The 15,698-nt window shown below is 39.4% G+C and overlaps 1 protein-coding gene across 2 annotated transcripts in view; it reads right to left on the bottom strand.

Moving 5' to 3' along the window:
* NPTN (neuroplastin) overlaps nt 1-15,698 on the bottom strand; it is a 71,558-nt gene that overhangs the window by 36,994 nt on the left and 18,866 nt on the right. The window lies entirely within an intron of this gene.

Genomic DNA, 15,698 nt, shown 5'->3' on the forward strand with positions numbered 1-15,698 from the left:
ATACAACGAGAGAACTCTCCTGAAAAGTCAGTCTTAAAAATAACCATGGTACTTGACAGGCGCTGTCTACATAGTTTACTTGCCTAGCTCCCAGAGGCCAGCTCATAAAGAATAAGAAATATGTAATGATGAATTAAATTCTATGGTGAAGGCTAGGCCTCAACAATATTGCCAGGCATTGTTCAGGAATTAAAGTTGATGCCTACCTCCACTTGTCCATAATTTGCTTTAGGTTACACTCCCATAAGACAAGGTGGCAATGGCAGAAAGAGAGTAGAAAATCCAGACTTAATTGAAGAACTTGAGAGTAGGATCCATAATAAACTAAATCACAGCGCAAGCATACTCTCTCTCACCCATTTCCTCCACCTAGGGTTCATCAGCACTTCTACCAATTCAGGCAGTATCCCAAGGTACAGGGCAAGAGCTGCTGGTCAATTTCTCTGGGGACCAAGCTGACCCCTCTGGAGTGAGCAGAGTGGGGCCAAGATCTACCAACATCAGATTAAAAACATTCCAAAGGAAAGGTATACATTAAATGGAACAGCTTTCCTACAGTCCAGAAGCCAAGGATATAAAGGAGCTGGCTGAAAATGGAGGTTACTAAGCTGAGAATTTTCTGTTTATACCCACAGAAGTACTTGCCTTTGGAAGTAAATCCACCCCATGGACCTGAGAACCCTAGGAGAGGTACTATACTTACTTTACAAGTAGAGGACAAGACCTCCAAATTCATACTAGTCTTTCAATTCATAAAACATTGAGAATGTGGGGAGGACAGGAATCCAGTAATTAACAGCCTCAGACTAAATAAATGTTCTGCCTTGAAAATGCTATTCTAAACTACCTCTTCCGATCGTGCCAGTTCCTTGTAAGGAACCATCTACCAGAGGCCCCAAGAAGCCAAAAAGATGTCACTCTCAGATGCAGGGGAAGTTTCAGAATTTCAGAAAGGAGGCACCAATCCCCAGCAATGAAAAGCTGAGCTCACTTCCAGGTAAAGTGGTAATCAAGGAGCCATGTCTTAATTTCACAAACTGCCACCTGCCCACCCGTCAAGTCAATGCCAGCTAATATAGAAGGACACGTAAAGGAAGCTGGTTCCATTCATTTTACTACTGGTTTAATCACCATGGAAAACTGGTTATCAGTAAATCCCTAGGAAGCAGTAGAGAGCAGTACTCTGTTTTAATCACACTCTCAATCATTAAGTGTAAATTACAAGAGCTCTTATTCTCACATTTTCTGTGAACCGGGGGAGTTTATGTCTTCTCAAACACTGTGATTATGCACACTGTCCTCGACTTATGATGGGGTTACATCCTGATAAAGCCATTGTAAGTCGAAATTTTCAAAAGTCGAAAATGCATTTAATACACCTAACCTACAGATCATCACAACTTAGTCTAGCCTACCTTAAACGTGCTCGGAACACTTACACAGGCCTACGGTTGGGCAAAATCATGTAACAAAACATCTACTTTATAAGTGTTGAATATCTCATATAATTTATTGAATGTTAAACTGAGAATGAAAAACAGAATGGCTGTATGAGTCCAGAACAGTTTTGTCTACCCTCTGATAGCATGGCTGACTGGGAGCTGCAGCTCGCTACTGCTGCCCACCACCATGAGGGAGGAAGGGACTGCAGATTGCTAGCCTGCGAAAAGATCAATATTCAAAATTCAAAATATGGTGTCTATTGAATATGTATCACTTTTGCACCATCATACAGTTGAAAAGTTTTAAGTTGAACCACAGTAAGTCAGGGACCATCTACTTGATCATGCTCTAGAAACCTGTTCGGGGGTTTGTTTTGTATTTTTTCCCCTTCTGAAATGCAGGCTGACATTTAAGCCTCTTTATCAATCCACTGACTATGCTAATGTAAAAGGAATGCCTGCAAGTATGTCCAGAACCCCAAGAACCCATCCAATTCCAGTGTAATCTCAAATCCCAATGCTACACAATTCAAAGGTAGCTGAGAAACAGCCTGAACACAACTCCCATTGCACAGAACCAAGCAAGTCACTCAACCTTACACTGCCAACCCTGGGCAAGACTCACTACTAAGGAGGAAGGAATGCTGATCTGATTTAGTTTAATTTTCTACCTGCACACAGGAAAATGGGACTAAGTCAAAAATAAATGTTCTTTGAATTAGTAAATTATATGACATATATTTAAACAAACTTATCTAAAAACAAGATTTAAAATCCCTTAAAACACTAACTACAGACAACTATCTATGTGTTCGTTGAAAGCTATTATTTATTATTAGCCATGTGCACCAACAGGTAACATTCTCTAAGTACATGTTATGTGTTAGAGACAATGTGCTAAGCACTTTGTATTACCTCATTTAATCCTCACAACAGTCCTATAAGATAGGTGCCACCATAACACCCTTAAAGATGGAAACTAAGGCCCAAAAAAGTTAAGTACTTGCCCACAGTCACAAGCTAATAGTGAAAGAGTCTGGCCTGAAATCCAGGTGTGTCCAAAGCCAAAGCATGGTCTCCTAATAACTTTCCACAACTGTGGTCAATATCCCTTACTAAAATAGAAAAAGTTTTTAAAAATTAAAGATATTTTTTGCCACCACTTAAATGTAATTAATTAATAATTTCTGAGTACAAAAAGCAAGGACCTGTCCATTGGAATGTGCAGCACACTGTGGTCACTAACTCCTTAAAATTATAATCCTAGTAAAGAATGGAGATAGAGAAGCATAGGATCAAAGAGTCCCCCAAGCAAGGGGTGTGTGTGTGTGTGTGTGTGTGTGTGTGTGTGTGTGTACTGGGGGACAGAGGGGAAAAGTGAGAAAACAAAAGAAAAGATGGTTCAAAAGCAAGATTGCCCCCTAGTTCTGATGATTTCATCACCCTGCTCTTGAGAAAGCTGGCTTCATAGGAGGCAAGAGTTTAAAATCATTAGATGCATTTCTCTGATACTGTGGTCAGTGGGCAAATTAACAAAGGGCAGTACCTAAAATTTTTATAAAATCTAACAGTTTACAAAGTGCTTCCATGCGCATCACATCGCATTTCATTCACACAGTTTCACAAGGTTCATAGGGCAGGCACAGAGAGAGGTTCATAACTTGCCCAAGACTGCGTAGGTAGCTAATCTTGAGCAGAGATGGGATCAGAATGCAGGCCTTCAGCTCTTAGTCTACTGTACTTCCCATTAAACCGTACTGCCCCTACCAAACCAAGCACAGGATTCCTTGATAGCTGAACATGCATCAAAAATCCATGAAAACAGATCTATTTCTCCTCCTAGAAGCAGGGAAAAGAAAAAACAAAAAACCTCTCTACACAGTATCGTGAAATCACAATTAGCAAAGGAAAGTTATTAGCAATCATCTACCTCATTATCCATCCAAAATTAGCTACAGTTCAGGAGAAGAGAAGAGCCAGCTTGCAGCAGCAGCATCAGGAAGAGGCAGACAGCTCAGAGTCTGACTCACTGCCCTGCCTTTCATCACCAAGGGCTCTCAGTCAAGTATGTGCCCTCAACATAAGAGGACACAACTGCCTGAAGTTGGGAGGCCAGCAGAAGGATCTGTTTGATCTCCAGGTCAAAGCCCATCCAATATTTTGGAAAAAGCCAAAATTTCTGAAAACAGCCTCCCACCCCTTCCCCACCATCATCTCTACCCACTGTAATATGTGACGAGGCTCAGATCTCAAACAGGTTTGAGAAAGTACTAATGAAGTGCATTCAGTTCAACAATGATAAAGGAAGCTGAAAGGTGGTCACAGGATTGGGGGAAGGGAGAGACTAGAAGCTGGGGTTGGAGGAGGACAGCAAGCACAGTACAAAAAAATGAAGACAGTAAAACCGGGAAAGCAGTAATGTAAAATTGCATAACTGGGGATGGGGGATGGGAAGCGAAAATGACAGCTGGGGCTAGCAGCCGGAGAAAAGGAGGAGCTCTCTGGCAGGAAAAACTGGATGTGTAGATATGTAGCAGCGGGTGAGAAGAAAAAGGGAACACAGAAGAGCAAGTTGAGCCCAATCCCAAGAAAACTGCTTTTACATATGCCCCAAGGAAGCAAAAAAGCTAACCTAAGTCCCACATAGGACCTGAGACCATCAATGATTTTTACAGCTGAAATTCTCACGTACCTCCAGGGCAATCTCTGAACAGGTAACAAGACTAACTTCTCTCCCCCGCTCTCTCTCAGCTGACTACTGCCAAGGCCAGGCTTTTAAATCTAGCCTGCTTTTGTCACCTTTTATTTATTTTTTAAACAGCTGTTCCCTTCAAGCCCCTGTTTACTACTAATTCCCTGTGGGTGGCTCATGCTGTTGTCTCTTGCATGCCTCATAATAAAGAGAAAATGACAGCCAAGGACAAAAGAGCATTTCTCTCCCCCCATCTCATCCTCAAACACACCCTCATATCATATACATCAAAAGGAAGAAAGACTAAGCAAGACAAGCTGATCTCTAACTGTGGTTTTAGGCATAGTATTTCAAATCTATTTAAACAACTGTGAACTGCTACAAGGCTGTATACACAGGTTGTACACATCTCGCCTACCTTTTTTTTTTTTTAAGATTTTATTTATTTATTTGAGAGAGAGAGAGAGAGAGAGTGAGCACGAGCAGGGGGAGGCAGAGGGAGAGAGAAAGGGAGAAGCAGACTCTGCTGGGCAGGGAGCCCGATGTGGGGCTCAATCCCAGGACCCAGGGATCATGACCTGAGGTGAAGGCAGATGCTTAACTGACGGAGCCACCCAGGCACCCCACATCTTGCTTATCCTTACTGTTAATTTAAGAATTATTATCACTATTCCTTAACAACAAAGACAGGTCATAAATCCATATGCACTTATTGTGTGTAACCATCAAGGGTAAGGAAGGCCTGAAGCCCTGCGAGTGGATGAAAATGGGATAACCTCATTTTCTGCTGCAGGAAGTATCTGGGTCTGATCTCAAGGATTAGTCTGATCTGTAGGTAGAAATGACAGCAATTACAAAGCATTTCCCAAAATTAAACCTATTCCTTTCACAGCTACCTCTATCAGGCAAACATGACAAAGGTTTAGGACTGTTCCCATCACTAGTTTCTATGCCAGGGCCCACCCTTTATTTAGAAAGTGTACCATCCAAATGGCTAAAGAAATCTGCTCAGCACCTTAGCCAACTCTGTTTTGGAGAAACAGGGAAATCCAGTTTGAAGGAGACTACGTAGTTTAGTGATTAAAAGCAGCAAACTCTAAAATCAGATTGTCTGGAGGGGCAATCACTAACTATATGACCTCAGACAAGTGACCTAACCTCTCTGAGCTTCTCCTAATCTGTAGAAAGAGGTAAATAATAGTAGCAACCTCATGGTGTTATTGTGAGGATTAAATGAAATAACACAGCTTAAAACAGTGCCTGGCATATAGTAAGCACTCAATAATGTTAGCTATTATTGTATGTCTCCATAGAAATAATGCTGAACAGGCCACATGCAATAGCCTTCAGCACTGCTCCACAACGGGCTGGGAAGCAAAAATGTTACAACCAAAATGAGTTCTAAATTAGAATCCAACTTCAAGAAACAACAAAAAATTAACCTTTAAAATAAATTTAGAACCAGAATGGAAGTAGATTTCAGAACACAATGAAAAAGGGAATTCTTCATTCCTTCCTATCCTTAGAGCAAACTAGAATGGGGAGAATGATAATAGCAGTGTGAATTCAAGGAATTTGGGAAATATTACTAGAGTTGTAAACCATTAAATCTGAGATATTATGAACAATGTGGAAAGCCTGGGGTGCCTGGGTGGCTCAGTCGTTAAGCGTCTGCCTTCGGCTCAGGTCATGATCCCAGGGTGCTGGGATCGAGCCCCATATCGGGCTCCCTGCTCAGCGGGAAGCCTGCTTCTCCCTCTCCCCCTGCTTGTGTTCCCTCTCTCGCTGTGTCTCTCTCTGTCAAATAAATAAAATCTTTAAAAAAACAAAAAACAGGGCGCCTGGGTGGCTCAGTCGTTAAGCGTCTGCCTTCGGCTCAGGTCATGATCCCGGAGTCCTGGGATCGAGCCCCGCATCGGGCTCCCTGCTCGGCGGGAAACCTCCTTCTCCCTCTCCCACTCCCCCTGCTTGTGTTCCTGCTCTCGCTATGTCTGTCTCTGTCAAAAAAATAAATAAAATCTTAAAAAAAAATAAATAAATAAAAATAAAAATAAAAAAACAAAAAACAATGTGGAAAGCCCAAAAGTAATGAGAACAAAAAGAGGCAGCATAGATTCTCCTAAAAAAAAAAAAGTGATGAATAAACCCACCGATTACAAATCAAGCTGTTTAGCAGGCCAAACTGTAAATTCACAAAATATAAGATAAAATGGTAGTTACAGGATTTTGGACCACGTCAGATTAAGCTTAATTTCATCTAACAGTGTCAGCTTTTGAGTCAGTACCTCCACACCTTAAATTCTCTTAACACTGAGTAGTTTCTTCGAACAGGAATGATGCCATCTTCTTTATCGGGTAGTTGTTAAGTCATGTAGTTTATATGGAAAAGCTCTGTAAACTGTAAAGCTCTATGCAAATGTTATTTTAAGACAGAGAAGGGATAAGCATCTGACATGACTGATCTCCAACAAGGATTTTCATTCAGTCCTGTTGTCAATTACCACTGACAAGCTAAACAAGCATGATCTACCTAGATCCATGGGTCTAAAAGTCAGTGACCAAAAAGAAAGTTTAGAAGTATGATAAAAAGAAACCATGGGCTTCTCTCATCCCAGAAAATACAAATAAAATTTTGCCTATAATACAGGGGTGTCCCAGGGGCGCCTGGGTGGCTCAGTCGTTGGGCGTCTGCCTTCTGCTCAGGTCATGATTGCAGGGTCCTGGGATGGAGCCTGAGTCGGGCTCCCTGCTCAGAGGGAAGCCTGCTTCTCCCTCTCCCACTCCCCGATTGTGTTCCCTCTCTTGCTGTCTCGATGTCAAATAAATAAAATCTTTATTAAAAAAAATATATAGGGCGCCTGGGTGGCTCAGTTGGTTAAGCAACTGCCTTCAGCTCAGGTCATGATCCTGGAGTCCCGGGATCGAGTCCCATATCGGGCTCCTTGCTCAGCAGGGGGTCTGCTTCTCCCTCTGACCCTCCCCCCTCTCATGTGCTCTCTCTCTCTCATTCTCTCTCTCAAATAAATAAATAAAATCTTTTAAAAAAAAATAAATAAATAAAATAAAAAAAATATATATATAGGGGTGTCCCAGACCCCAGGTTAGACATCTGTGTCTCAATTGTATTGCTATTGAGTGAACAGATAAGGGTCTTTCTAGTAAGCTAAGAGCTGCCCACCCTATAGGGAAATGAGGCATAGTTTACATCTAGGTTGGATTCTTCAACTTCTTCAACCTCAATCTCCTCCTCTGAAAACTGGGGATAATAACCCCTACCTCCTTCATAAAGTCATGGTGAAGTTCACATAAACAATGGTATATAAAATTACTTTGTAATCTATACGGCTATAAATGTGATAATATAGGGGGCCATTCTGTGTAAGCATTCTAGTCTGTAACAAAGGATGACTTATACCAGCCCTGGGGGTTCTAAGACTCACCCATGGGGGAGAGGGGTTGTCTACTGCACTTTTTCTTAATTTTTCAATTTTCCAAAGGAATAAAAGCATTGAAAACCACTGACCCAAAGAATTTAAATATGTTTCAAATAGAAAGTGACATTAAATAAGGTAGAGTTGCCAGCAATTAATAATAAAATTTAGAACTCTGGTCCCCTCTTGCATTTCTTCATGTATATGTAACATGCTCCAGGGGGCACAGTAACACCAGCCTAGGACCCTGAATGTCCTTGAAAGGGCCCTAACAGATTGGAAGCTCTGCTTATATGTTATTTATTAGAAAATCCTGGCCACTTAAGTCTTTTACAGACATCAAATAAAGAACTTCATCATTAAAGACACTCCTTGAGACTAACAACATTTCCTCCTCACTCCAAGAAGCAAAGAGGCATTTTAATTTAATCTTGAACAAATAGAGTGAGGCTAAATATAACTGATCAGGTCCCATTTTGATTGTGATATCAAAATGACTATAACCTTAGTTTTTAAAAACTAAGGACGTGTCCAAGGGGAAAAATGCAATAGCCACAAACTGCTATCAAGCTAGTCTTTTTAGGAAACTTTAGGAAATCTACTTAACTCCACAAATAGTACTCAAGCTGCTAGAACACAAAGGAAAAAAGCTAGTTTTGCTAGCCATTAAAAACCAAGGATGTCTCATCCAAAGGAAATAGACAAATGCATATAAATCAGCTGTATCTTAAAGGGTATTCTTAATGAAAGGTCTGGTTTCAAACAGTGAAACCCTTATCTATTTAAGCAAAAGCTCATAAAAATTCTCCTATTCCAATAGACTGTCAAAAATAGCTATGGACCAATCTAGAACTACACCCAAATGAACTATGAGGCCAAAACCAATTTTTTTGTGTGTGGTCGGGGGGAGAACAGTTACAGAGCATGCCTCAGTTGACCCTCCAGTTAGGATTTATTAAAGGCAAAATGAAAACAATATGCTAGAAAGGTTGAATACTCCAATTAAAGAAACCAATCTCACAGCCATGGGTAATTACTAATGAAAAGCTGACCTTCACTAATTACTTTTTCTATGAAATTCACTTACCTATAGATTCAACATAACATTTTTTTTTTAATTATTTATTTTAGAGAAAGAGAGAGAGAGAGCACAAAAGTAGGAGGAGGGCAGGGGGAGAAGGTGAGAGAGAATCTCAAGCAGACTCCTCATCTAGTACAGAGCCCAAAGCAGGGCTGGATCTCAGGACCCTGAGATCATGACCTGAGCCGAAACCAAGAGTCACTCAACCGACTGAAGCACCCAGGCACCCCTAGATTCAGTATAACTTTTGATAACAAACTCACTTTCTGTCCCTGACAATACCCAATCAGGATTTAAAGGTTAAACATAACACAATTCAGCTCATTCTTCAAAGGACGATACAATTCAATCTTTTTTTTGTGTGTGCTGGGCAGCAAAGCAAAGTTTATTGAGCAATAGTACAAAGCTCCCGAAGAGGGATGGGACCCAAGAGAGTTGCCCTCATCTCATTCTTTCATCATCATATATCCCCCATGAGAATGACCATGAACATAAGCAGCGCAAGCTGACAGTCTGAATATAATCTAGAAGAGATTTTAACTGAAAGAGGTAGGAAACCCGCCTTCTTTTAAACAGCCATTCCCAGAAACCAGAGTCAAATAGTTTGCACATAGGGATATTCAATCTTTGAATCACATCCCAGAATGTTAGGTAACATAGTCCCAGTCTTCTCTTCTGAGGAATTATTTCCAAAGCATAAATAGCATATAGTGGAAACCACACTGGAAACTTTGTTATTATATGTCAAAAGCAAAACTTTTCTTAGATGGCAGAATCCTAGAGCAGCTATTCTTAAACCTTATTATGCATCAGAATCATCTGTTAAAACACAGGCTGCTAGGCCCCATCCCAAGATTCTGATACCATAGGTCTGAAGCAGGGCCTGGGAACGTGCATTTCTAACAAGTTCTCAGGTGATACTGGCGGTGTTGGTTCACAGACCACACTTTGACAATTAATGTCTTAGTGTGAAACTGTTGAATTTTTTAGCTTTTTCAAATAGAAGGGAAATATAGGCATAGGAGCCACACAGATATTTCTGAAACCAAGTAATACTCTCCTAGAAGTTGAGTCTTATTCATAACCAAAAGAGCCAATGTGGCAAAAATGGTTGCTAAAAAACTGTATCACTCACTAGGACTTATGCTCTCTTCAGCAGCACATATACTATGACTTTATAATAATAACTGTTATCTTGTCTTTGCTCTAGTTCTCATTCTATAAATTGCAGGCATGCTTTTAATTCAATTTACCATTTTCTGAGGGCCTATTTACTAAAAACTGTACACAGGGATAATTAAAATAAACATTGTTCCAGGGCGCCTGGGTGGCTCAGTCGTTAGGCGTCTGCCTTTGGCTCAGGTCATGATCCCAGGGTGCTGGGATCGAGCCCCACGTTGGGCTCCCTGCTCCACGGGAGGCCTGCTTCTCCCTCTCCCACTCCCCTGCTTGTGTTCCCTCTCTCACTGTGTCTCTCACTGTCAAATAAATAAATAAATAATCTTTAAAAAATAAATAAAATAAAATATTGTTCCTTAAATAAATAAACTTTGTTCCTAAAGAGAGCTCAGCCTTGAAGACGACACAGAAAAATAATCAAAATACAATACAACTGATAATGCCTACTTTCACAACAGATGTACAGAAGACAACAGGAACATATAAGAAATAGCTAATTTTGCTGTGGCTGATATATGCACAGAGAACTTATGCATGCAATCTAAGTTTAGCCTTGTCAGTTGTGGGGAGAGGGGAGATGGTCTTGCTCTAGGCAAGAGTAAACAGTTATGAGCACAGGGTTGAGAAGTGGCAGAATGGTTCTAGATACAGCTGAAAAAAATCCACATTTTTTGAGTGCTTTTATATACCAAACACCCGTTAAGTACTCATGTTACTCAGAAAAATGAGACAGTGTATAACCTCAAGACCTCACAATTTAAGGAGAATGACAAGCATCCTGCAGGCTAAGCAGCCTGGGCTTCTTTCTACAGAACAAGCAATGTGACCAATCTGACTGGTGGCAGTATGAGGACAGATCAGAAGAAAGGGGTCAGAAAACTCCTTCGATAGTCCAAATTAAAAATGAGTCTGAACTAAGTAAGAGTAGCTGTAGAAATGATGAAAAGGTGATGGATTTGAGAAATGTTTAAGGGAATGAATCAACTGAAACTGTTGACCATAGGGTGAAGGGTGATACTGTAAATGGAATAAAGGAAGATGAACAGAGAGTTGGCTTTGAAGGCACATACAGGATAAGCTATGCTGGTGAGATGTTCAGATGTAGTTAAAAATATGGATCTGTTATTCAGGAGAGAGGTGGAGGCTGGAAATACGCACTTGGGAATTATCAGCTTAGATGGAAGTTGAAGCCAAGGGAGGAGATGAGATCACTCAGGGAGGATGAAAAAGGAACTGAGAATGGAACTTTCTACATAATTACACTTCTTTCCAAATGATTCACCACTGAATGCAATGCACTTTTGCTAGGATACAATACACCAAAATAGGAATTAATTCCCTTCCTTTATCTGGACAACACTTCTAATAAGGTCAGGTAAATAATTTATTATTCTGCTTTGGAAGATTTAAAAGAAGGGTCTTATCATGTTCTTGCTATTGATGCTAATGACTCAGATACAAGGCACAGAATCCACATCAGAAGCTCCCAAAGCAGCATTAGACTTTGAGTACAGTGCCTAATGCTATTCACCTTTACAAAAAATCCTTAACCTTTCTTAAAAACAGCACCCATTTGGTTCCAAAGATTATTGTGGGAAACATTTTTTCTTGGGAAGAAGCTTATCCTTAATACCAATCAAATTTTCTCAACTTTTGAAAAGGAAAATGTATGGAATCTCAGCCTAACGCCCAAGACCAAACCAACTCTCACCCTGCACCTCTGCAGTAAAGTGCTGGACACAAATAAAACCAATATGCCACAGAACAAGTGAATGCAGAAGGGCGGGGAGGAAAGAAAATCAACAGGAATGTAGCTATTTCCATGACGTACTGCAATGTTTATGTTCTTTTTCTCACCTATGGTCCTTTTCAATATTTCTATAAAGATTAACCAGATGTGAATTTGGAAAATAACACAATTTGGAATTTGGAAAGTAACACAAAGCAAATGACTAAGAGATTCTCCACTTTGACAATGGCATGGAACGGGGAATTTCCTTCCCCCATCTAGGCTTCAATGGTCTCTCAATTTAAAAAACTGAGGATATTCAATAAACTATGAGTCTTATTCTGAATTTTTAAAAATGAGTTATGAAAAGAGATAAATCTGACTCCACCTATTAACCATATTGACAATGTACTGAAATTGCAAGCTTTCCCACTACTTAAGTCATAACGATGGCAAAATTATTTATATGGTGAGATTAAGCAACAGGATCTAAGGAATATTTGGTATTACATACTTCATGGAGATCTGTATTTCTCTCCAAATTCTCAACAATTTACATAGTTATAATAGTTCATTCCCGGAATTTCAGTTTCATTCCCTCCAAAAGGGGCAATATAATATGAAGAAAGTTTTATGTTTAAATGGTGAAAGGGGAGCCACAGGGCAAATCATTCTTAAAGCAACAAGCAATTTCACCCCCGTTAAATGGGAATTTAACATACATTCAATCTGCTGTTAGAAGAATTAAGATCCTACTTCTGGAATTTACTAAGCCTATTCAGAAAGAGACTATCAAGAACACGTTCTTAAAATTAAATACAATCCCGACAATGAAATATTATTCAGTGTTAAAAAGAAAGGAGCTATCAAGCCATGAAAAGACATAGAAGAGCCTTAAATGTATATTACTAAGTAAAAAAACCAATCCGAAAAGGTTATATACTGTATGATTCCAATTATATGACATTCTAGAAAAGGCTAAACTATGGAGACAGTAAAAAGATCAGTAGCTGCCAAGGGCAAAGGGGGAGGGAAAGAAAGGATGAACAGGTGGAACACAGGACTTTTAGGGCTGTGAAACTATTCTCCATGACATTATAATGGTGGATACAGGTCATTACATGTACCCAAACTCCTGGAATGGACAATACTGAGAAGGAACTCTAACGTAAACTATGGATTTTGGGTGATAATGTGGTATCATTGTGGGTTCACTAATTGTAACAAATATACCACTCTGACAGGAATGGTGTTAGTGGAGAAGGCTATATGTGTGGGTGGGGGCAGGGGATATATAGTTAATTCTCTGTACTTTTTCTTAATTTTGCTGTGAACCCAAACTGCCCTAAAAAATAAAGTCCATTAAAAATAATTAAATATACCAACTGAAACTCTCATGTACTGAGATTTATTTGCCCGTGGCATTTAGTTCCTGAATGCAGATAATTTTTAAAGATTTGAGAGACAGATAAAGCATGTGCATGCACGCATGCACACACACACACTCAAGTACGGGGAGGGGCAGAGGGAGAGAATCTTCAAGCAGACTCCCCACTGAGTGTGGAGCCTGATGTGGGGCTCAATCTCACAACCCATGAGATCATGACCTGAGTCGAAACCAAGAGTCAGATGTTCAACTGACTGAGCCACCCACGTGCCCGGGTGCAGATAATTTTTTTTTTAAATGACACATTAATGCAAAACTATCTTTGAGCAATGAGAATTTAGTTTAGCCCAGACAAGCGAAGTGATATCCATCCATCTTGTGTTTATGATGCAAGAACAGAAAACACAGAGCTCTTTTCTAGCCTATAAATCATCTTAAACCTTGAGATGGATGAGACTTCCCACACTTCCCATGAGACTGTCTTTACCAATGCCCTCCTAACTCCAACTAAACAGAAATCTCTCAGCTTAGAGAAAAACATATTACCCAACACAGGAAGACATTTCATATACCTTCATCATTTTAAGTACCCAAGGGCAGATACTACACTTCTGGGTAAGGCAACCACATAATTTATTATGTAAATCAGGACACTTTTCGGGTGCCCAGTGGCTCAGTCAGTGGAGCATCTGACTCTTGATCTCCGCTCAGGTCTTGATCTCAAGGTCGTGAGTTCAAGCCCTGCGCTGGGCTCAATGCTGGGTGTGGAGTCTACTCAAAAAAAACAAAAAAAAAAAAGAAAAAGAAAAAATCACCAAGTAAACCAGGACAATTTTAAGAATGAAAGGGATGCTATGTATAATTATGATGGGACAACAGGCACCAACTGAGAATTATAGCTACCCCACTAATGGGGAACCTAGAGGTTGTGCAGTGTAAAATCAAGCAATTAGAATGGAGCTATTCCAGAATAAAACTCCAGGTTAATTCACATTCAATTCTAAATACAGTATATTTGTGATTTACAAACTTTTCCCAAGAACTTTGAGCAGTAATTTTCCAAGAACCCCTTTGACTGTTAAAACACCTATGTCTCAGATTTAAATATATCTAGTCCTACAAAGCCCCTCCAAATTTCCAGGGTTTTTTTTCCCCTCTATTAAAACTGGTAAGACCTCAACCCTATTCTCCTATATTCAATATTTTTTGGTATCTATACCACCCTTGGCTAAGATAAATTCCCCACTAACCAGAATCTCTTGCCTTACTATAAAGTATGCACACATATTCAAGCCCTACTGCCTTGGTTTCAAATGATAGTATACGAAGATCAGTGAACCCTAATATTTGCAAAAGGTAAGTTTCCTACTTGGTAGTCTGAAGGCATTATCATATCTAGTAAAATTATAAACCCTGGTACAAAATAGGCCAAGATTATATAAGCTAGCATTAACTCTCTAAAATGTATTATCAGGTACTTTCTGATAGTGTTTCAGAAATGAATACCAAACTTCATGGTAATAAAATGCTAGACACACCAATTTAAATTGTGACTTTAAGGAAAGTATAATAATGTACAGAAATTGTTCCATTTAATAATATATATGTTTAGTCTGAAACCTCAGTTTCCTTGTGTATACAATCCTAAGACTGGAATAGAGGATTTCTATGGTCTTTTCTAATATAACTACTAATATTCTATAAATCTACATATAATAACCTGAAATGCAGTATTTTATGAATCCATGAAGATGCATAAGGCAGTACTGTGCTTGTGAGAGAGAGTATATTTTAATAGATTGTAAATTATTTGGAAACCAGAACAGGCCTCTAATTTTGTATCCCCACAATGCCGTGCTGCACATATAATAGTCAATAATACTTGTTAAAAGAATGTTGAGGGCGCCTGGGTGGCTCAGTTGGTTGAGCGACTGCCTTCGGCTCAGGTCATGATCCTGGAGTCCCAGGATCGAGTCCCGCATCAGGCTCCCTGCTCGGCAGGGAGCCTGCTTCTCCCTCTGACCCTCTCCCCTCTCATGTGCTCTCTCTCTCTCATTCTCTCTCTCTCAAATAAATAAATAAAATCTTAAAAAAAAAAAAAAAAAAGAATGTTGAGAAATACAATTCTCATTAACTGAGCATTAAGGATCACACCCTTTCATTAAATTTCAACCTATTAACAACTTAAAATGTGCTAGTAATTAGTATGTTAATGAGCAGTATAAAAAGGAAACCATCTCTCTTAGATTAGTGGAGATTTTCAGAATATCAGTGTTATCGTTCTGAGTATCGACAGAATCATAAATTCTAGAAAAGTAGACTATGGTATATTTGAATTTACCATAGAGGCCCTAGAAGTTACTTTTATTTAAAAAAATCAAATCCCTAATGTCAGTCTGTTTTCTTGCCATGCATCCATTAGTACTAACAAGCAAGGAAATAAAAATTGAATTTAAATACATTTTTTATTTAAAAAAATAAAAAACGGATTTTGATTTGAGATTTTACTTTACAAAAGAATTCCCATTCTTTTCCAAATTAGGTAATGATGCCACCCACCATCCATCCCAAAAGAGAAGGAAATTCAGATTTCCCTGTAAACCTCCCAGAATCAAAAACAAACAGCCTAGAAATTTCTTCTTTGAAAAGATAACCTTTTAAGAAATCCTTTGTGGGGGGGAAGGGCAGGAAGTAGGACATTTTCTAATCATTCTTAAAAAAACAAAAACAAAAAAACCCCGAAAAGATTACTAACAG

The sequence above is a fragment of the Mirounga leonina genome, unplaced genomic scaffold, assembly GCF_011800145.1.
Source record: "Mirounga leonina isolate KUSES-001 unplaced genomic scaffold, KU_Mleo_1.0 Mir_91, whole genome shotgun sequence".
Lineage (NCBI taxonomy): Eukaryota > Metazoa > Chordata > Mammalia > Carnivora > Phocidae > Mirounga > Mirounga leonina.